Raw genomic sequence first — 22,891 nt, 5'->3', positions numbered from 1 at the left:
ACACATGTAGGGGGAAAGAGACAAGAAAACTAGCAAGGAAAGATTGCAAGTAGAAAACAATGTCATCTGGACACCATTTGCAGCTCTCCCCCTTACAAAATTTACTGAATGAAGCGGGACCAATGCCGAACAAAAACTTTATTTGGAAGTATCCTAAATCCACAGCAATTCATTCTCCAAAGTAAAGCAAAGTCATGTAAGCATTGCTCTTGGAACCCCTCACTGTTCAGGGAAGATGCACACAGATTACGGAAACTGCAAGAGAAGCATGGATTCATTACTATAACATGGAAATATCTAAATAGTGTTTGCAAAGATCAACCTTAAATAAGCAACGGTATCTGTAAACTTGGAGCTGAACGTAGGGTCCTCTGCAGGAATGTGTTGCTTGCTTATTTATTTATTTCAAGCTTTCATTTTTTACAAAGATAAAATAGTAAATTATGCAACTGGAGTTCTGCTGTCACATATCATGCACAGTCTGCATACATTTGCTGTGAATGTGAATTGTTCCAAGCCGTGTTAGATGGCATAACACATACTTCAGTATTATATCTAGTTCATTTGACATAAAACAAAAAGGTATTATCTTAGTCATTGAAAGCTTTTTACTATTTCTTGAATGATATTCTGTTTTAATTCTAACTGAACAATTTTCTTCTGTTTCATCATAAGCTTGCATTTCTCACTGACAAATGAAGATCAAAGTGATAATTGGTTTAACATATCAAGTGATGCTTTGATTTAATTAGTCTACTCAACATTTTGTGTTTTAGTGTTAATAAAGTAATAATTCCATTCAACATAGAGTTACAGGAATAAAATTTGATACAAATACATTTGCAAGAAGTAACACAGTACAATATTGCCCATGAACATTGAGACACAGTACTTCAGGATACAATTATGTTTCATGGCTAAATGGTACATCAGTATTTGCTTTGAAGTTTGAGATATCATTCAGGACATGGTTCTACCTTTCAAGTTTGAACCCAACTATTTTAAAGGGTTGGTAAAATATACATAAAATATTCACTTCATATATTGTAAGTGGCATCTTTGAACAAGGAAAAAACCAGAATCAAAGTTGATTGGTATGTTACAGTTCAATTCTACATGTGAAGTGTAAACGCCAACTTCACTGACATACCCATTTGTAGTAAGCCCAAGAAAGTTGTCTAATGTATAGTAACAATATTGAAATAATGGAGCTGAAATAATGGAGAGAAAGTTGCTGTGCATATTGATGTCAACAATATTGAAATAATGGAGCTGAAATAATGGAGAGAAAGTTGCTGTGCATATTGATGTCATCATCTTCATGTGAAGTTTAGAAGTCTACATAATCATTTTAAGACAGATGTAAAACATGCCGCATTGTGCTATCTTAAAAAAAATTGAACAAAAGTCCTGCAGCTTACTCAGGACTCAATTTCGTTTTACAAGTTCAGTACTTAGCTCTATCCCTGGCTCCTTTCACCCACAGGGAAGTTCTCAAACACACTGCAATTACATTTGAAGCAATGCACAGTACCTGTTGAATTAATCATATTGGAGAAGGGCAATGAATAATGAACAGAAAATTAGTTGTTATTTAACTTTATTCACTTATCAATAAAATCTGATTCTTTTCTTTGCTAAATATGGAAGCAACTGTTTGTAGCAGATACTAGCTGTGTTGCACATAGAGTTCAATGAATGAACTATGTGCAGAAATCACCAGGGTTGTCTGAACATTATGTCTCTACTCATTGCATGCTTATTTCTCATTCATATTTACGATCACTGTTCAGTTTCTGTAAATGGGAAAATTACACAAACTGAACAACAATCAAATGGGTGAATTGCATAAATATCGCCAAATTTGCCCAGGCTTCTTTCATTTTCTAAAGTAGCCTGATTACAGAGGAAATTTGCGCAATCAAATTGGGAACTGAAAATAAGACAAATATGAACATGTATTTGAAAATATGTTAATATTTTGCTGGACACATGGTACTCTTATTATCATGTTTGCAACTTTGAACAGAGCTTGCTACATGTTTCCATCAAAAATGAAATCCTCATATTTCCTTGGTAAAAAATGTTTAATGAATGTATGGAGAGGCACAGCAAGTCTGCATTCACTGGCCCAGCATGACATACTTACTGGTTCAGAACTCCCCGTATATTCAGCACAGTTCAATGAGGGGTACATGCTGTTGCCATTTGTCCTTGTTCATAGACATATGCAGCTTGTATGTGTATATATGAAACAATCAAAGTAGGTCATTACAGATCCCATGCAACAGATATAAATGCTCCAATTTTACTCCAGTGCCAAACAGCTGCTTCTCAGTTGGGTGGCTGTGGGATCAACTGGACCAGAAATACTCACTCAAAATATACAAAAGCACAGGGCACAATCCAAGTCTACTTAAGTGCTAGCAGGACCAACCATTGGGAAACTAGTGTATCCTGAAATGGGAGAAAAACTTCCATTTCCAGAATGAAGATGCCAGTGAGGCTAGCAGAAGGAAGTTCCACTGGCTAGTTCTTTTCCAGAAATAAACATATCTGTTCATTTTGGGAAGTACTTTTTGAGCTCCCAGTATCCAGTACATGTGATGGATCTTTCTGCACTCCTCTAGGTCAGGAAAGCAAGTGTACAAATGTATTGCAACGAAGGCACAGGTAAGAAATGGTTCATACAATCATACAGCAAAGGTGGAAGGTTTGACAGAGGATGGTGTTTGTATATTCATTCTATTTTAGTTCACTGACTGAATTTCAGGCATTATACAGAGTCAAACCTAGGTTTGGTACTGTGCATAAGGGAGTCAGTGATGGTATTGTAATAGCTTACTGGTAGGATACACATGTTTGCATGCACCTATCAGATGGCTGTCCACAGTAATTAATACATGACTTGGGAGGTATTTTTCCTGAAGTTTGTCTATAGCTGAAATTGTGCATTCTCTGGAGCAAGCATAAAATCTTTTTAGGCTACCACTTGGTAATAGACGATAAAGTCAGACTGGATATACTTTAATTAAATTTATATAATTTTTGTATGTTTCCAGAGGACTTTAAAAAAACCTTAATTCTTTTTATCTTGAGTGTTGGTTAGGCTGGGAGATACGTTTAATTATGTCTCTAAATAAATAAAATAATTTAAAGCACAGAATTATTCATTACAAAGTAAATAAGGAAAGGATAAACAGTAAGAAATGAGTGTAAACTTCTGTTATCATATATCCAGCATGGGTGATTAAAGAGACCAAGAATAAAATACAATAATACTAAAATGCCTTCTGAAATAAAATTACTATTGAAAGCCACAAGGCATAAAACTTTATTTTGAAGTACATTTGTTTCTATACCTTTATATGACTGAACAGCTGTAAAGATCAACTCAAGTTTCATTACAAAATTCACTGTTGGAATCCTCGTGGGTAGTAGAACTGGGAAGAGTAGTGCTTCTTGCTTTTTGAGTTAGGATGTGAAGTAAAGACCAAGATGTTTGGGGTAGAATCTTATCATCAGATTGGCCCAGTACAAAATCTAGTAAAGAAAGTTTTACTTTCTAGTAAATGGAAGCACCAAGCGAGGAGTTCTCTGAATATTTTTTCCTGTTGAGTAAAAAAAATTCATACACACACATGTATATATAATTACCAATATAGTGATTAGGTGTATTTCTAAAAGCATTAGTTAACAAGTGTTCAAATGCCACAGAACCTCCTAATAACCATCATGTGGAAATGGAAGTGACCAGATGGTTTTGAAGCTTGACAACTGGAATTTATTGATTTCCCATATTAAGATTTGTTATCTGACAAAGAGTGACTCTCTAGCACTGAACTCACAAGCATTTTTAAGTAGAGTTATATAATCTTCCATTGAAATCATTGTGATTTTTTCTACATAAGGAATTGGTAGTCTTAATTTCTTTAACATAATTTTATTGTTGCAACTAATACATTAATTCCATTTGTGAGATTTTCTTCTAATTCTGTCTGAATAGATTTCAAAACAGAAAACTGAAATTGTAAGATATTACACACAGATCCTCCTGCTACACTGAAAAAAGTAAACATGGAGACAGGACAAGTCATAAGATATCCAAGTGACACCTACTCCAGGAAATACATCTGTCTTCAGTTTGTTCAATACTATTTCCATGTTCAATATATGGATTGGCTGGAATGTGCTTTGTTCCATCTTTCAGTGCAGAGAACAACTCCAGATACTCTGTATCAGCCTGTCACTACTTTCCCGCAAATATGATATGCACAACTATACACAGAGTAAGGTCAAAATTAATTTATGCTTGCATAGTATGATGAAATAAACTATTCCCTAATCTAGCAAGATGTCCCAGATTTCACTAAGCTGGTGCTCACTATTAAAAAAGAACCAAAAATATCATAGCAAGGGTGTGCTTGTATGCTTCCCCCACAGCAAAGTCCAAAGTATGTTAGCAGCAGATATAAGCACCAAAACTGAAATAGTAATGGCCACTCACAAAATGTTTCTAGTCAGCTCTTGTCTACCTTTGCCACAGCTTGCTCTGCCCACATCTTATCTTTATGGTCACAGTTTTCAGTAGCATAAAAGCCCCTACAAGAGTATATCACAACACTGCAGTATTTCTTTTGTGTAGCCAAAAGATTTTGTCAAAAAGCATTGCTCTGAAAATATTTTTCTGCAGTAATAATCAATCAGACTGCATTTTATGCAAAACGTTTGTTTTATAGTGATGCTATGCTGCTTCTGTATAGCTTTATAGTTACTGGTGTGGAACGAACTTATGAAAGTAGAACTGAGCATCTTCAACTTCATTAAAAACAAAAGCACAAATAAAAAAGTGGATGTCCCAGCACTGGTTTCAATGGGATAAAGATCTCATGATGTACTTTAAAAGTAATGTTGAAATGCTTCACTGTTTGATAGTGGACAAGTTTTAAACTATGATGTATAAGTTGCAATTTACAACTGACTAATGTCCAATTTTCTTAGTCCTTGGATTTTATGTAAATTAAGCATCCTCTGAAAGCAACACGATTTCTTTCTAATAAGTGTTTATTAATCAGAACTATAAGTTCTGTAGCTTAACTAATTTATGGAGCATGATTATTATCCACATAATTTCTCAGTAGCAAACAACTCAGATAGCTAAATAGAAAGATGGAGGGACAAAAATAACTATCAAAATATAAAGGTTAGTCTTTGAGTTAGGTATCTTCAATACATTAAATATCTTTGAATATTTTTACTGGTAGTTTTCCTAGTCTGATTTTTAAATAAATAACTGTATTAGGATTATTGGAGGAACCGTCTTGTTGAAAAAATAATCACATCATTAGGATTATTCAGGTATTCATGACATAGTGAAATATGGATAATTACTTGAACATGTTGCTTAAGTGATCATCTGTTCCCAATTAATATTGATGTATAGCAGTTCCAAAGGTTTTTAATGATAGCATTACTGGGGAATTATTGCTGCTCATATAATTTGTCCTTATAATCATGTATTTATCATAGATGCAAAAGACAAGTGCCCCAAGAGGGCCATCTCAACATCCTTATTTCACTGATACTTAATTAGGTTCAAATATACTTCTTGCAATTTTTTTTGAAGAGTAACAAGACCTTTTTTAGTCAGTGTAAAAACTTTTAAATTGTTGCATACATGAATACTAAACATGTAACTACTGTTTATTTGGTCATATCAAACAAATTATGGATACATTTTCACCTATACTCTCAAAGAACAGAAGCTTAGAAGTTTGTGAAGCCTCGTTTTTTGTATTTGGTTGGATTTAGGATATTTTTCATGCATATCATTTTCAGTAAAAAGCTTAAATATTTTAAAGTTCAAAGTTTAATTAGAACATAGAGCTCTAGGAATGTTGCTCTGGGAATCAGAAAATACGGTTAAATAGAAGATCAGATGAAAAGTTGTGCACTCAGGAAATGGAAGACATATCTGATGAAAGGAACTAGAAACTACTGTCCTGATTTGAGTTGTGGAAGAAAACAAATATTAAGAGATAAAATTAATTAAGAACTAATTTACAGAGTTGGATAAATGATCGTAAGATGCTGTTGGGACCTGACTGTAATAGCCGCAGTCTAATTAGTTCAATTTTGTTTGAAACTTTGTCATCTATTTCCTTTTGGCTTACCCATTCCACACCTAACAGGTAATCCTTATACTGCTTAAAGTAGATACCTGATACTCAGAAACAGTTTTAAGGTTGGTTTGGTGAAGTCAGCTAGTGATAGCAGGAAAAGTCACAGGAAGGAAAGGGCAAAAGGATGTGTGCATTTCCCCTTCTTTTCATGGAATAAAGTATTGTTAGTTCATACAGTCACTTCAGATTTCCAGAACTTTTTATACAGTGTTGTGTTCACTAGGGAAATAAACTGGCTTGATAGTGAAAATAGAAAAAACGTAAAATATTGTATTCATTAGACCAGAGCAAACTAATGATATTTTTATTAGACATGCAAAAGTTTGTAGCATATGAAAAGAAACAGTAAGAAGTAAAAATAAAAGTATTAATTATAACCTTTAGTTCAGGGCAGAATCCATAGAGATAAACATTATTATGGTAATCTCTGAATTAATTTACTGTTCAAAGAAATCTATGTTTAATTTATCATTTTTAACTTAGATAATAGGTTGTGGAATGAGGCCTTTGTCTCAGATATATAAGCAGAAATCTGAATAATAGAAGATATTGCATGTTCAATAAAAATGGTTTGAAATATCTGGATTTTCTGTGCACAGAGATTTAATAAAGCTTGCACAAATGCTCACTAAAATTTTAGTCTTCAAATGAGCTGGTTTGTCAGTTTTAATAGTCTGGCGGCTGCCTCTATAAGGCAAATTACAGTTTGGTTCAATTGCCTCTCTTTCTTCGTGAAGCAAAAATTAACATGACCACTGGGGATACTTTTATTAAGACTGGAATTGTAGAGTTTTACAAGTAGATCTATGCAGTTCTGAAATGCAAGAAATAGTAGGAAACATTCTGTACCAGTCCCAAGTTCCCATCTAGCCACAAATTATATCTGGCATTCATTTTGCTATATATGAAGTGGTTATGTGTAGTTGGAGCAGTCTGATTCACAATGGATATTTTATCTGCATAATGTCTGTAGACAAATCTGTTGTATAATGAGTTTAAGGAGGGAATTAAAATGCATTTGTATTCATGCTCCTTGGCTAGTTGTTAAATCATTATATTGAAGATATTTGGTGCTACATTTTGATTCATGTTTCTATAAACAACTACAGCAACCTGTGAAAATGAGACAAAATTTTAATACTGCTTTTTTGTAGGAATGTCTTCCACACACTGATCAGTTTCAGATAACATGCCAATGCTCATCATACACTGATTGACCCATGACAGGCTATGGCAACAATGGGCACTACATGGCACATTAAATCCTCATTTGGGGTGTCATGGATAGCCAGCGACCTTTGCATAAGCTAACTTCACGTAGCCCATGATCTTTTATACGGTTATGGGACCAGCTATTTAAGCTTTGCATTCTTACTAAGTTTGTATGATATGACAACCCCCAAGCAGTTTCATATTCAAAATGGTGGCCACACATGACCCACATGTGTCAGAGCTGTACCATGATGGGTTCTCATGTTGTGCAAACAGCATCACTTTCACCCTAAAATATGTTTGGAGTAAACATTATAGTACAGTTATAATTTCATCTGATAAAATGATGTCCTCATTAATGTTTATTACTTTGAATATGAGTACTTGTAATTACATAGGATAATGGAGATAACCTTTCTCAGAATAGATTTAGTGACAGTTTGAAGATGGTACTTGCTGTAACCCACATCTGTGCCTCCTCTAAATACAGTGAAGGTGGGGGAAGTGAGGAAACAAAGTAGACAAGCTGCCCTTTCTAATGCCCTGCCACCTTGTGCCAGCTTGTATGATGGAGCTGGGTGCTGGGTAACTGTGCGGATAATTTGTCCTATTTGTTTAGACATCTGCTGAAGGTATGGGAATTGATTTGGATCCTGCAGATCAAGTTCAAAGCACAAGCCCAATGATACATGTATCAGATGTTTACGTTGTAAAAGAATTAAATTACCCTATCAGTTAAACAGAAAACTGCTTATCAAGAAATTCCAGCTGAAACAAACATCCTAGCATTGGATAACTGACACAATTAATGAAAGGCGGTTTCCATCCTATCTAGCTCAGTTGAAATGAATGTAAGAACTGCACTTTGTAGATTGGACCCATTGGCCTCAAACTTGAGAGCACATATATCAAAGCTAGTGTAAATAAAGTTGATTAGATTTACTTTCAATTAATATTAGTGGCAAGGCAGGAGATAATGTGTAACTGTGGTTGATGTTATTATCTGAAAAACCCACTCTTTTGGCATTTGGAGCAGGAGATGATGTGTCTGTTTGCATAGATCATTGATTTATCATGAGGAACTGCCAGTCTGTTCGCTCACTCGCTCGCTCTCTCTTTCTCTTTCTCTTTCTCTTTCTCTTTCTCTTTCTCTTTCTCTTTCTCTTTCTGTGTGTGTGTGTGTGTGTGTGTGTGTGTGTGTGCAGGCGCGTGTTATTTATTTAACAAGAACCAATCACTTTGTCCATACTCAGACATGGCTTCTGTATATCTCTGGCTTTTTTCTCCTCGAAGTTACTGTAAATCTCTGAGTTGTCTTTCTAACTGTGTTAACATGCAAGAAGAATGGCTGTAATGTTGCCGCTTCTTTTTAGAAGAAATGAAGAGGGAACTCTTATATGCCCTGATATGCCAGTTTCAGCTAGATATTATTTAAAGGCAGTCAAATTATCAATCCTGAACAATGGGGTTTATAATAGAAATGACTGACCCTGAACTCCAGTGTCATGGGTAACATGCTGTAATAGCTACTACTTGGCACTCTCTTACCATCTTCAGAATCACTCACCAGAGAAAATATGTGACTCGTTTATCAACTTGCAGGTGAACTTGCCCATGCATGGGTTTCCAATTTCTTCCTTTCCACTGAAAGTTGCATTGGCTGCTTATCAGAGTCATTCACTAGGAAAAGGCAATTGTGCTTGGAGCAGTAACGAACAGAGATTGGAGAAGGCTAAGGAACAGCACACCAATGTGAGATGCTCCCCACAGTCAATTTTATTACAAATAATGCACTGGTATCAAAAGTTTAGAAGCCCAAAGACAGGAACAGGACTTATCTTCTGCATCAGTAAACTGGGAGGGATTAAATCCCTCCATTTCAGTTTCTCATTCCTCCAGTCACCAGCTCATTCGCTATCTCCATACCAGTTTGTGACTTTAAAACAAATACAAATTTGCATTGTATGCATTTTGTGTGATTTTGCACAACTTTTTGGAAAACAGCTTTGCTTTATATCATGCTTTTTGTAAAAAAATAAAAAAATATACCTGAATATTATTGCATGAACTTTCAAATGTGTTTTTGTACACAGTTTCCCTTAATATTCACATGTTCATTCACAGTTTCCCCTAATTATAAATCTGTATAGTAATGTGTGAGAAACCCATTTAGGGCTGTGAACCTGTTGGATTCCCCAGGTTCACTTCCCTAAACTCTACTCCAGTTTGCAGCAGTCCTGAATCCAAGTTCCTAGTGAGTACAGACAGTGTTTTCTTTGCTGTGTGTAGCAGCCATTTGGACTGCTGAACCTTACACGGAAAAAGGTTGGTGCACTGGAATTACGAGGAATGGAGTTTCATGTGACCACTAGAAGTGTTCCTCTTCTGCACTATGTGTAGCGGCCATTTAAGCTACTGTACCTGACACAGAAGAAGGATACTTGGGTGGAGCTTGCTTGGAATGAAGCCCTGCATGAACACTAGCAGAGTTCCTCTTCCATGTCACTGGCAGCAACATTTGCACTGCTACACCTGATGTGGAGAAGGTCCACAACCTTCATTCTACACACATTCATCTCTCTTCTGCTTGCTTTGTAAGACTGGAAAGAGGAAATCCACACATACTGAAGGGATGAATCCCACTAGGGTTTATCCCAACCCTACATCTGCATATGTATAATATATATCAAATAGTGAAAACTCAAGGGAAATTGCTTTCCAGGTTGCATATTAGTTCGTGATTTGTGGTTGACTCATATTACAATGCAAGCCATATGAATTTTGCAAACAAAATAAATTTTCTCTAGCTGATGGAGCTGAAGCCATGAGCTTTAAACATTTTAATAAGAGAGTGAGAATGTGTGTGTGTGTGTGTGTGTGTGTGTGTGTGTGTGAGAGAGAGAGAGAGAGAGAGAGAGAGAGAGAGAGAGAGAGAGAGAGAGGAGAGAGGTGACCAACACTGAGGTCAGTAATGGTTCCCTGTAAAACAAGTCTGTCCCTATGACATCCCTTGTCATGTACATGCTTTCTCCAAGCCCAATGCCTGCCCCCCTCCCCCCCCCACACACAGTTTGATGGCACTCTGATGTAGTGATTTTCATATAAACCTAATCAATGCATACAATTATATCAATTCTTTTGGCACATTGGTAAAATATCATAGTAACTGTATGCACAATCAAATCCTGATTTTGTTTGCAATTTTCTATCGAAATGCACATGTGCATTGGCATTTGAATGCTGAACGGAAGCCACTAAATTAAAGTGATTGAAAACAACAACAGCAAAATAATATATTGTACAATATGTTTTGGAAATCCAAAATCTGGAAAGAAATTTGAAGGAAGGTAATTTCTGAATTGCCACTAATGAAAGCAGTTTAGTTTTAATCTGCATACAGTTTTTTAATCCAAATAATTACCATATATTGATACTCGTTTAAATTTGAAATATTACTTTGTACTGTAACACTGCTTAACCATAACTTTCCAGCAATGTTGTAGTAGTGTTATGTAGTGTTGTGCAATTTTAAGAATCCATTTCCAGTAGAAACAAACCATTTTACAAATTCATCTCCAGAAAGCAGCAGCCATTAAATATTCTGTCCTTTAAAGCCCGAGTATCAATAGCAGTTACATTAAGCACTGTTTACCTTGTTTAATAGGCAGTCTTTTATAATGTCAAGATTAATGGGAATGCCAATCAGAGATGTATATTATATGTGAAGATATGTAAATGAAGCTTTCCATAGGAGAGTGTATTGTCATCTTTAAGCAGAGCACAAATTCCATGAGGCTTTTTTTCCCTCCAGAATAAAATTTGAATGAAAAGGAAAAGCTTCTAAGGATTACATGATTATCAGCGTTAGTCACAGCCATGAAAGTAGAAACAATGGAAGCAGAATTTTAAACATGGTGAAGCATAACTCTATTTGCTGTTATTTAAACACAAAGAACAGGCTTGTGTTCCTGATGTCAAGAACACAGCATGTTGATAATTGAATAATGATTAAAAATGGGAAATGGGGCAGAGAATAATAATGCTGCAAAAACTCATCACAAATATCACTACAGCAGCCTACCCCAGCCTGGTGACCAGATGCATTGGACTACCAGCAACCCCAGTTAACTACCAGCAACCCCAGTTAACATGAGCAACGATCAGGAATAGTAGGAATTGTAGCCCAGTTCATTTGAAGGGCACAAGTGTATAGAAGGAACCAATGAAAGTCACTGTATGGGAAGATATACATCAGTAAATCAAGAGCTAACTGGTTTCTTTCCATTCTTAAGATTAAAGAATTCTGACTGACTACCAACAAAGGAGCTTGATAATCATTTGAAATAGAGGGTTGTTGCTGAACTAGGGTTTCAGCCATGTTAGATCAAGATGTTAAATCCCAGTTGATCAAAGTGATGTATTCCTACATCTTCATTGTTTCATGCTTTTCACTTCCAGACATGATAAGTCCCTGTGGCAGCACTCCAGAGCTCTGGAGACTCAAGGGGACTTTGAAATGTTTTGTGTTTTATGAAAATACAAAGAGAGCATAAATGGAGGCACACAGACAGTCCTATTATGCAAGAGATTCCTCAGGCAGGAACTTGGGCAACTTTTCAAGCACTACTCCTAGCCATAACTCATCTTAGCTACAAACCACAAACTTGATCTCCTTGCATTCTATCCAATGGGATTCTTCCATCCCTCTACCAAAATTTGTATACTATAGTTGAAGGTCCTTATAGGAGGCTGCAGGATATGGTAAGAAGGAACAAGAACTCTATCAAGAGCTATCTTGATTGCTGCCCTTCAGGTCTGTAACTCTTTCCTTTCTTAATGACATGCATGTTAGACAAATATATTTTATTCAAACTGGCTTTTAATCTCATAAGGTGGCTTTCTAGGGCACAATAAATGATGCAAACTGTTTAACAGGGCCTTTCAATTGGTTGTTTTAATATTTTACTTGGACACTTCCATATGCTTTTTGGAGTGGGAGAAGGTTCTTCTCTAAAATAATGCCATTTCATACACCTGTGACATGGATGGCTACATGTGGTATACACTCTTCTGCAACATGGTAGCTATACACATGCAGTTGTTCACATGTAATCAGGGTCCATTCATATGAATTGACTATGCATCAGCTCAGTACAGGGAGCAGGGAAAGCATGGGGCATAAAACTGGGACAAGTTTCCATTCGACTTTCCATGTGTGAGCCTTGCACATGGAAGCCATGCATGCACAGTGGATTCCATGGATTCAAAGGAAACACCAAGACAAAAATGCTTTGATCGTGATCTTTTCCCAAAAGTATGTAATACTTTTCAAGAATGTATTGATCAATACAAAATATAGAGTTATACAATTGACAGCACAAACCTACAGGAGTTTACTCAGAAGTAACCACTGTATTTAATAAAACTTACTCACAGAGTATATGAATGTGATCTTTATTGTGAGTGTTACATTTACCACCCTATGTTTTTACATATATTATGCCTTAAGTACAACGAATACCACAAATGCAAGAAATCAGATATAGTATATAATGATATATTATCTATCTGTCTGTCTCATTATACTCAAGATGAGTATGATAGATTAAAGGTCAGACTCAATAGGAAAAAACCCCTTTTGAGTTAATGTAATAGGAAAAAGTTGCCTTAACTCTATAATCTCCTTTATGTTCAGATTGAGCTTACTCATTTTTCATGTTCTCTGGTCCAATTAAGATTTTCTAAGAAAATAGAAGCTGAAGGACACAACCTATTGGACACATATGATGAATTATTTGATTTGAACCTGGAAATGTACTACATATAACAGAAAAGAAAGATGAATTCAAATTGATGAGCATCTCTCTCTGTAAAACTGGGGCAATGTAGCAAAGTCTAGAGATCTCATTTCACTCTCAGCATGGGTTTTATGTTCCGAACTCATCAGCAAGCCATGCAGCTGCTAAATAAATTGTTTGAATGTTTGAGTTCATCATGATTCCTGTTACAATACATGCTAAGGGTTATCCTAGAGATTAGATCATTACACTAAATTGTTAACAGCATTATCAATATTATGATAATGGAATTGGAAGCCTAGATCTTGTGCCAGGCATTTCTTGCCCAACAAGCTATGCTTGAATTTTTACATCATTTTCTTCATAAGAACTGCTGTCAAGTATCCTTTTCTGGAACTTTATTCTTTATAGAATTTAAACGTTATTTGTGTTGAGAAAATAATTGGGAAGATGAATATGATGAAAGAATTGTGTTTGCCTTTTTAATCTTTCTTTCCTTTTCAGTTTATGGAGAATAAGAACAGTATCTAGGTCACTATTTAATTTGGAAATGTTCAATAAGGCATGCTTCATTCCTGAGATGTCAGGAGAAGACCCATGCCTTGAAAAGACAGTGTTGTGAAAATATATTGTTACACTCTTGGAAACTTAAGTCATCAGCTTATTAGAACAAACGAGACATACAGTTGTTATGATATAATATCCTGCTAAATCCAAATGCAGTCACTGGGGTTTATTGTCTAGACTGTCATTTATAACTTATTTTACAAATTACACTAAGTTTGTAATTCATTAGATTGGTTTTTTTAAGACAGTTCATCCTGAATTTGTAGGGCTTTGGTGGTAAAACCTCATACTTTCAGGACAAGCCCAAGACATTTTTCTACATAAGACAGAACAACATATGGCACCACTCACAGCCAACTTAAGGTCCAAAGTATTCATGCTATTTTGCCACGAGAGGAAACAAATCCCTATAACACCTTGCCCATCCCTGGTAGTAAAAATGCAGTAATAACTAAGCAAATAGCTAAAAAAAGCTCTGCTATTTCATGACTTCCAAAACTCTGCTCTGCCCCCTGATAAGACTGGCCATTCCTACCCTCTTTTGCACTTACAGTGGCTAGAGGACAACAATTTTGCTAAGGGAAAAGATTATACAATCTTCTTAAAGCTCTGCTAGGCTGGCGATTGGCCACCCCACCCCAAATTATTCCCCTGTAGCTAGTCAAAGTCACAATGATACCTCATTTTGTTATTTGCATGGCTACATAGATGTGCTTCTCTGTCATCCCACACTGATTTGCAGAACAGCGCTGGTAAATTGGGAGAGTCACCCAGCTGCATGGGTAATGTAGACATGATTCCCTGACTTTCTATGCTGGATACAGCACAGGGAAGAAAGATCAGAGGAGTCAAGTGGTTGCTAGGCAACACAGGAACAATTCCTGTCTTCTGGCACTGTGCTGCAGCACAGTGTGAAAAGACAGAGAAGTGTCCCGCACTTCCTAGGCAACTCCGGCATCACAGCCACTGTTACGGTCTACACTTGGCTACGTTAATTTGTTCTGTCTCCTGTTTCAGCTCTCTGCTGCATGGCAACTTCCATTTTTGCTTATGAACTTGTGACTTGGATCAGAAATGCTTACCTGCTGCCATGATAGGTTCATCCCATGTTTTCTAACTGCTTTGCACATTAAATTTTCAAGAATCAGGGGTATTCCAAAGACTCATTCCTCCATCTAAATGCAGGGGCAACCATTGTGGCTTGAATAATACATACAACTCATTATAAAGGTGCTGGTGAATTACAAAATCAGAAACTAGAGCTGCATGTCACAAGTTTCAGAGAATTAGACTTTACATATTTTCACAGTAGTAAATAATGTTTGTATAAAAAGCCAAACATTGCTTTCATGGCAAATTGCCCCCTCCCCACCACTCCCACTTCACTGTGGTAGTTGGTCTGTTTTGTCTTATTTTGTGACAATCATTGTGCATTGTGAGTGGAGTTGCTTTTAAAGTCCTTTCAGAGCTTCCTTTCCAATCTCTCCTGTGATCCATAGTGTAAATGATTTTTTTTTTAAAAAAATCTATAATCTGACCTTGACAAATAAGAATTGGAAGCTGTGGCAAGCATTAGTGCAGAGATGCTATGTATATGAAGCCAGTAATGAGATAAGGAAAGGTGTAAATCTGGGGGAGAAGGCTGATAAAACAGACAACAGAACTAAGAGCATTTCTACAATAATTTCCCAGCTTTTTCACTGTTGTGCATGCTCTAAATTAAAATGTTTCTCTTAAAGCATCTATCTTATCTTCTAACTGTATGAACAGGGCCCACACCAGTCTTCCACTAGTCCTAAGAATAGTGTCACTGGTACTCACCATGCACTGTCTCCAACCAATAAGCAGCCCAGTCCATGGCCTTATCATGTAGTTCTCCTTATATGAAGGATACTTCTAAGTGTTGTGTCATGGGCTGGGGCATTGAAGATGATGACAGCCTCACACCAATCAAACATGGGCAACCACTCAACTCCCAAAGGAAGTAGACCAATACTACCAAGAAAGGCTGAAATGAGCTTCTGATCAGTGAAGGTAGTATCTACCCCAGTGGAGAGGGATCAAGACAAGTTAGGCATCTGCACAGGTACAGCCTGCTGAGGTTTCTGGATCCCTACAACTTATCTACAATTTAATGTGCTGAAATTATGTTTTTGTGAGGGGTTGCATTTTGTGAGGGGTTGCATTCTGTAAGTGATGGTGTAGTTGAGCCAGGCATTGCAGAGATGCAGGTCTGGAACGTTTTGATTAACATGAAAGCTGATGTCATCTGTCCTGTCCCCACACCACACCACCAAATCCGCTCTTCTCTCTGAGCTTAGCTGCAATTTAGTAGTGTCAGGACAAATGAAATTTCTCAGAACCAATAGAAAGTTATGAATTTTCCTCAATATAATGCAAAGTATGTTAGGATGGCTGGGGTTTGAATGGGCACTTAAGAACCAATGACTTTGTGAAGGTCCAGATAGAGAAGAAAATAGCTTGAATTAGTTTATAGATCAACTAAACTGCCTGAATTTTTGACTCCTCCATGGGGATGTGGCTATGAGGATAGTTGTTATGAGTACCTGCACTAAAACATACCAATATGTAAGAAAGAATAGATTGTGCAAAACAAATTACACAAGCTTCATGAGGATGTTAATTATGGCTCATCTCTTCCTCCTTTAAAATATTAGTAGAGGACTGCTCCACAAAGGAAATTCAAACTCCTCCTGGATAGAAAAAGTGCCTTATTGATATAGGCACATACACTTAACAGTTTAATTTGTTAGACTCCGGAAACGTTAGCACAGGCAAAAAATGTTGCAAGATGTGATAATGTGGCTTTGTTGACTCTAGCTTTCCATAAAGGCTGAAATAAGGGTCTGGGAGAGACACATACAAATACAAAGCAGAACAAATCATCAAGCTATTTTTTCTAGTGCAGAATCAAGAATGGAGAGAGAATTTCTGAGCTTTCCAGAATGGGCAGGAAGTTATTTAAGAATTTGGAGGGGGGGATTAGTGTGCCTTAATTTACAGATGAGATTATGAAGAGTGTGTTCCCATGGCAACATTTTCAGTGCGATCTGGCACAGGAAGAGCAATGCACTTGAAGGAAGTCAGGAGCCTGCAAAGACAAAGAAGTGCTTGATGACTGGTTATTACAGCTAGTGATTCTTTCTCTTTTTTAAGTGTAAGAAAGGGAGAGAAAAAGTACCCTTCGTCACCTCAACTGTAAACCCACCTAGGCCAACATTTTTCAGAAATTTATCCCACTCCATCTCAATATTCAGGGACATTTTCTTTCACCTTTTTATCTATACATAAATAGTAGCTAAAAGAAATTTGATATGGCAGTCATTTCCTCAGACACTGAGGTAGATTCATGCACTGCTGCAGGCAGTACTTAATTTTAATTTTCATATGTTTATTTGCTATTGCATATTCTTTCTGCCCCTGAGACAAACTCACTATCGTCACCATCATTTATGTCATCTTTATCACCAATGATTGCCAAGTGTTGCAGGTCTTAATCATCTTACCCATCTCTGTCTCTTACCGTTAGATTAATAGTAACCAATTATGGATCCTCCCCTGCACAGCTTTTGTGTACACTTTCTCTAATTTTCTTCATTAGACTGGTGAGTGGGCATAATTATGGTTATAAGTTATCCATCCATCTTTGTTCAAGGACAATGAGAAATGGAGAACAATGAGTGCCTGACTCTGTGATAACATCTTGAACAAATAAGAAAGAAATTCAGGCATTTTACAGCCCCAGCACATCTAGCTAAGACATCAATCTTTTTTACTCTGAGCCTCTGTTCACTGAGTAAATTCATTGTACTTGAAGAAACTATGAAGTGGGAATGCGGGGGGTGGGGGACCCATACACACTTGATCATCACCTGTTTCCACTTTAAAGGCAAGAAAATATGAAAGATATCTCTGTTTTATAGCACATAATAGGCAGGCTGATAATGAGTACTGGCAGGGTGCTCAATCTTATCTTTGGCTTGTGTGTGTACATGGAGATGGTGATGGGGAGATTAGGAACACAGGTAGAAAGATCATCCAGTGAATCCAGTGTTTATTGGTTGAGTAAAGCTGTCTGGAAAGTCCATTGCACACCAACAAAAACTGATTAACAACTATATTAATTTAATCATTTAAGTTGGTGCACCATTTTCCAGCTCTGTAGTTACTCCATAAACTGTCCAGTCACAAGGAATCCTGGGCAGCATATGTGGCACTGAAAGGCAATCAGATGCACTAGATGCACTAGAGTGTGACTACAACAAAATTTTAAAGCAAGATGCATAACTATTCAGTCAGCAATTAATGTAGTTAATCAGTGAAGAAATGTCTAAGGTACCAAGCTTCTCCCCTACTTAAAATCTAGCTACAGTGCAATTCTAAGGTTGGTTACTCACTCAGAATCAAGTACCAATGTATTCAGTTATATTTTCTCCCACATATATGTTCATAGATCATAGGATCCCATATATATGCACATATATTTGCAAAGCTATAGTTTGTATGTACATGTACAAAGGTATAGTTCAAATAAAAAGAAACAAAGGTTTGTGGTGCTATGAATTCAAGACAACAGTGTATATTGATAACAATACATTGATCAGTTAAGGGTATTATCTATGGGTTACACATCTAGCAAGCAAAATTATCATATATTTGTCAGCTTCACCTGAACTTGCTTTCCCACATTTACAATTCATCTAACATTTATTACAAAAATATAGTGCAATTCTGTAGCTTCATTTTGAAGACGTTCAAACTAATTTCCCTAAATTAATGAGACCTCCTTCTAGGTAAATAGGTCAAGGATTACAGTCTCAGAGTTTACTTCCTTAGATTGAGTATGCAGTAATTTTAAAATGCTGTGATATTTTGCTAACTTCTTTTCTCCACAAAATACATTTATTTGAAAGTACGATTGATCTTTTAGCTAAAAGAAGTTCCTCAAAATTATCTTCAAATTCTGTATTAGGTGAAACATGATAGTAGCTTCCTATCACCTCATCATGGCCAATTTGCTAGTTTTTCCCAATAAGATCTGCAAACTAGTTAAGCAAGATAACTAAAACCACATAGAACTCAATACAGGACTGCAGAAGAATATATCTGTATTAATTTACTGCTTGAACCAATCATTTCTACTATCAGTGAAACCACCAGCTTTGTATTTCTGATCAGCATTCACACTATTACACTCTGCAGCCATTGCTCTCATGGGAGCATCTGCTATATATCCTGTCCAAATGAACACTTAGGACCATATGCTACCATTCATTTTATTCATAGGAACATCTTGTGAATTTTAATCACAATTTATGACCTGCTATTACATGCTGATGCATAAAGTTAAAGGTGATGGTAACATCCAGAAGCAGTGTTCCCTAACTACATAGATATGTGATATTTTGCAAAATATGAAATACAGTGAAGCAAAACTGGGAAAAATTACATTAAAAATAAAATGCAACATTATAAAGTTACTTTGCATTATGTTATTTGTTTAGAATTGTTTCTAGGACCCTTTAAAGGAAAAAAAACCCTCTCAAGTTAGAAATGATTTTATTAAAATCATACAAATATATTCAGATAGGCAAGTAATTATGCTGTAAGATTCTATAAGACAGACTGCAGTAATAAACCTACACCCTACAGATTATGGGAAGACTAGGAAAAAATAAAAATAAAAGATGGGTCTACAGTGACCTGTCAAGGAGAGGCTTGATAGAAGCTGACCCAGAGTTGCAGGGCCATTACTAAAAGGCTCTTTCCATTGTACTTACCGAAGTGCCCTGGCAGAAGCAACTGAAAAGGGTCTCTGTTGATGACCTCAAAATGCAGGTAAGCTAGAGCAGCAGACAGTACCTACAAATGATTTGGGTTTCCTCATTTCAGGTTTTAAACATTAAAACCAACACTTGACTTGGTCTCAAAACATGCTGGCAACCAAAGAAACCAGAGCTGGATTGCCTGTGAGATGGGATAAATCTCCTGTGTCAGGAGAGAGGGCAAGAGGTGCAGAAAATTGCAGTTTCACTCCCCCCACCCCACCACCACCGCTGCAACAGAAGAGCCTACCATTGCCATCTCTAGTGGGCAACCCAAGGAACCCCACTGGAGAACCCTGGTGGGAGATGTGTCCCTGAGACTGCCCGTTTGAGAAATCTCCCAAGACACTTGTCTTCCAGAGAAGCCACCAGACCTCTGTATAGCCAGAACTAAGGATGGCCAACTGCTACCAGGCAAGGAGACTGTCTGAAGTACATACAAATCCTGGAACATCTTTTCAGCCAGCCAGTTCCTATTTCTGTGGAAGGACTTTTTCTGCCATGAATTTGGACCTTTTATGGCAACAGTAATGATGGTAGGTTGGTAGGGGTGGAATGCAATGATGAGAATAAGTGGGGCATGACACCGGTGATATCAATATACAGTATGTACAACAATTCAACTGTCACCAACACTGCTATTGAGCTAAAAAGGTAGAGCACATGAAATGTCATTTTTTATATTAACTGGCCCTTAAGGACGCAATGCAAAACTCTTGTTGCACTTGCAGTATTATTTCAACACATCATCCTAATTGCTGTTAAATTAAGTTCTTCATTAATTTTATATTGCTGATTTCCAGGGTACTTTATTCTATTTCTTTCCCATTTAGTTATTTATTTGGATATTTTTCCCTGTCCAATACCCAGTGGGTCTAAGGATGGCTTACAATTCAAATACAATAGATACACATTGTATTTTCCCTTCTTTTTTTAAATTGAGGTAATGTCTAATGACTTCTTTAATTGTACATATTTTGTTTTCACTACAAATTTTAAAACCATATCCTATACTTAGGATGCTTACATCTTTTAAAATGATCACAGCAAAATTCCTAATTCCAAGCCTATTCATTGACTCAAATGATAGTATTTAAACTTTAAGACTTGACCCAGGACATGCTATACAGAATAAATGGGATTGTGGAAAGTTTGAAGTTCTTTTAGGTTAGTGACAAACTGCTCCTTCAGCAATGGCTAAGCTAAAACACACATATACATAAAACTTTTTGGTAGATTTTTTTTAAAGTTTACAGAGAAATATATTTACAAAACACATTTCAATATTAAGTTTGTAGAAGTGGCCAATATAATTAGCAAGCTTTTTATTTGCCCATTGTCCATTGATACTCCAAGCAAAACCACTTACTAAGCAAACAAACTCCAAGCAAAACTGGTGATTCACATTGTGAATTACCAGTGAAAAAGCCCCTTTGAGAGGGTTGACCGACCCCTGGGATTGTCTGAGAGGGACGGAAAATATTTGCTTCCTCCTTCTTGACTTGAAAATGTGTTGAGGAGCATGAAATTTATAGTTTTTTCTATCACTCAGAATGATATAGGAAGCAAAGGAAACTACAATCCAATTGTCCATAATAGGCATGCTCACTCTATCACCTGTCTCCATCATTCCTGTTTCTGGTAATGGTCTGATTCATCTATTCCTTGGATACTTGTGAGATTTAAATACTACCCAATTGGCAAATGCCCTCAGGGCTGGTTACAACAATCAAACCAAACAACAATATATCCAAAATTATAGAAGTAATAGAGTATGGTCAAAAGGCACATAAGGCATTCACCATGTTGAAGCTCAGTAGATCTGGGGCTGACCTAAACTTGGAGGGGAGACCACATGTAGCCACCTTGAGTTTCACAATTGTGGGAGAAATGAAGGAAGGAAGGAAGGAAGGAAGGAAGGAAGGAAGGAAGGAAGGAAGGAAGGAAGGGACAGAAAGTAAGGAAGATTAAAACATGGAGGAGCCATCAGTAAAACAACAATAAAGCAACATGTTAAAGATTAAATGCCTGCAGGAAGAGGAAGGTCTTAACCTATCACTTAATAATATGTGAGAATCAGTATGGTGTGATGCTTAGCATTGGACTGGGGACCAGGCTGATCTGCTTTCTAGTTCCCACTCCTCCATGAAGGTCTCTGGGTGACTGTGACTAAGTCACCCAGCCCAATCTACCTCACAGAGCTTTTGATGTAAGGATAAAATGGAGCTATGTAAGCCACCTTGGCTTCCTCACTAAATGAAAAAGGCAGCATAGAAATGAAAATAAAATAAACGAAATAAAATAAAAAGATATACTATTTCCCAGTGAAAGTCAAGTGTCAGGCAGATCTCCCAGTGAAGGGCATTCCACTACAGGGAAGGCCACTCAGCTCCATAGAGAGTGTTTGCATCAGCTTCCAATGCTGATGGCAATAATCAGGAAAGAACATAATAGAGAAAATGTTTCTTCTGGTGAAATGACCTACATTCCCTTGAATGGGTCAAAACCTCAGTGTAATGGGAAGATTGCTTTATCAGAGTTCCTGATCAAACACACTGTTCTATTCACATGCAAGCAACTGGTAGCAGAACCTGGCTGGTTGGGAACAGGGAGGATAGGAATGTTGGAGGCAGGACTTGTGTTCACAGCCTGGTGTTCCCTACAAAAGTTTGGACTTCCTGTGCAGGTATGACTCCTGTTCTCAAGATAGCCAATAGTATAAGCCTCAACTTAAAGAAAAGGTACTGATTTCATTTTAGCTTACTTTTTAGGCAAGTATGAAGTTTGCATTTTTATATAGCAATCTAAAGAACAGTACAAGAAATCAGTTGGATGTCTGTCTAAATGTTATTTTTAATTTCAAGTTTAAAGTAAAGAAGAGAATTAACCCAAAGTTATGCTGTGTTAATCTATGTTATTATAGTATTATCTCATGATGAAAGCATAGAATTGACTAACATGTCTAACTTTATAGCCAATTAAATTTATATGTTATATTATAGAACTGTAAGGTAATGTAGGAGTTGTCAGAATATTTATTCTCTAGAATAAACGCTAGAGAATAGAGTTTATTCTCAGAAACTCTAATTTTGATGATTTATGGTACATAATCTCACCACAAGGCCTTTAAAGGGTTTAATAAGAAAGAAATAAAGCAATTCCATTGCAGACCATATAGAAATAGGATGACCTTTTTTGTTACAATGATGTTTTCATGTCAAGTATATCCAACACCAATCCATGCTAGGGAAAGATATGCACTTAAATCTTCTGGTTTAAATTTTAT

Source organism: Varanus komodoensis, unplaced genomic scaffold (assembly GCF_004798865.1).
Source record: "Varanus komodoensis strain SLA01 unplaced genomic scaffold, ASM479886v1 scaffold4, whole genome shotgun sequence".
Lineage (NCBI taxonomy): Eukaryota > Metazoa > Chordata > Lepidosauria > Squamata > Varanidae > Varanus > Varanus komodoensis.
Note: the sequence above shows the minus strand (reverse complement) of the source record.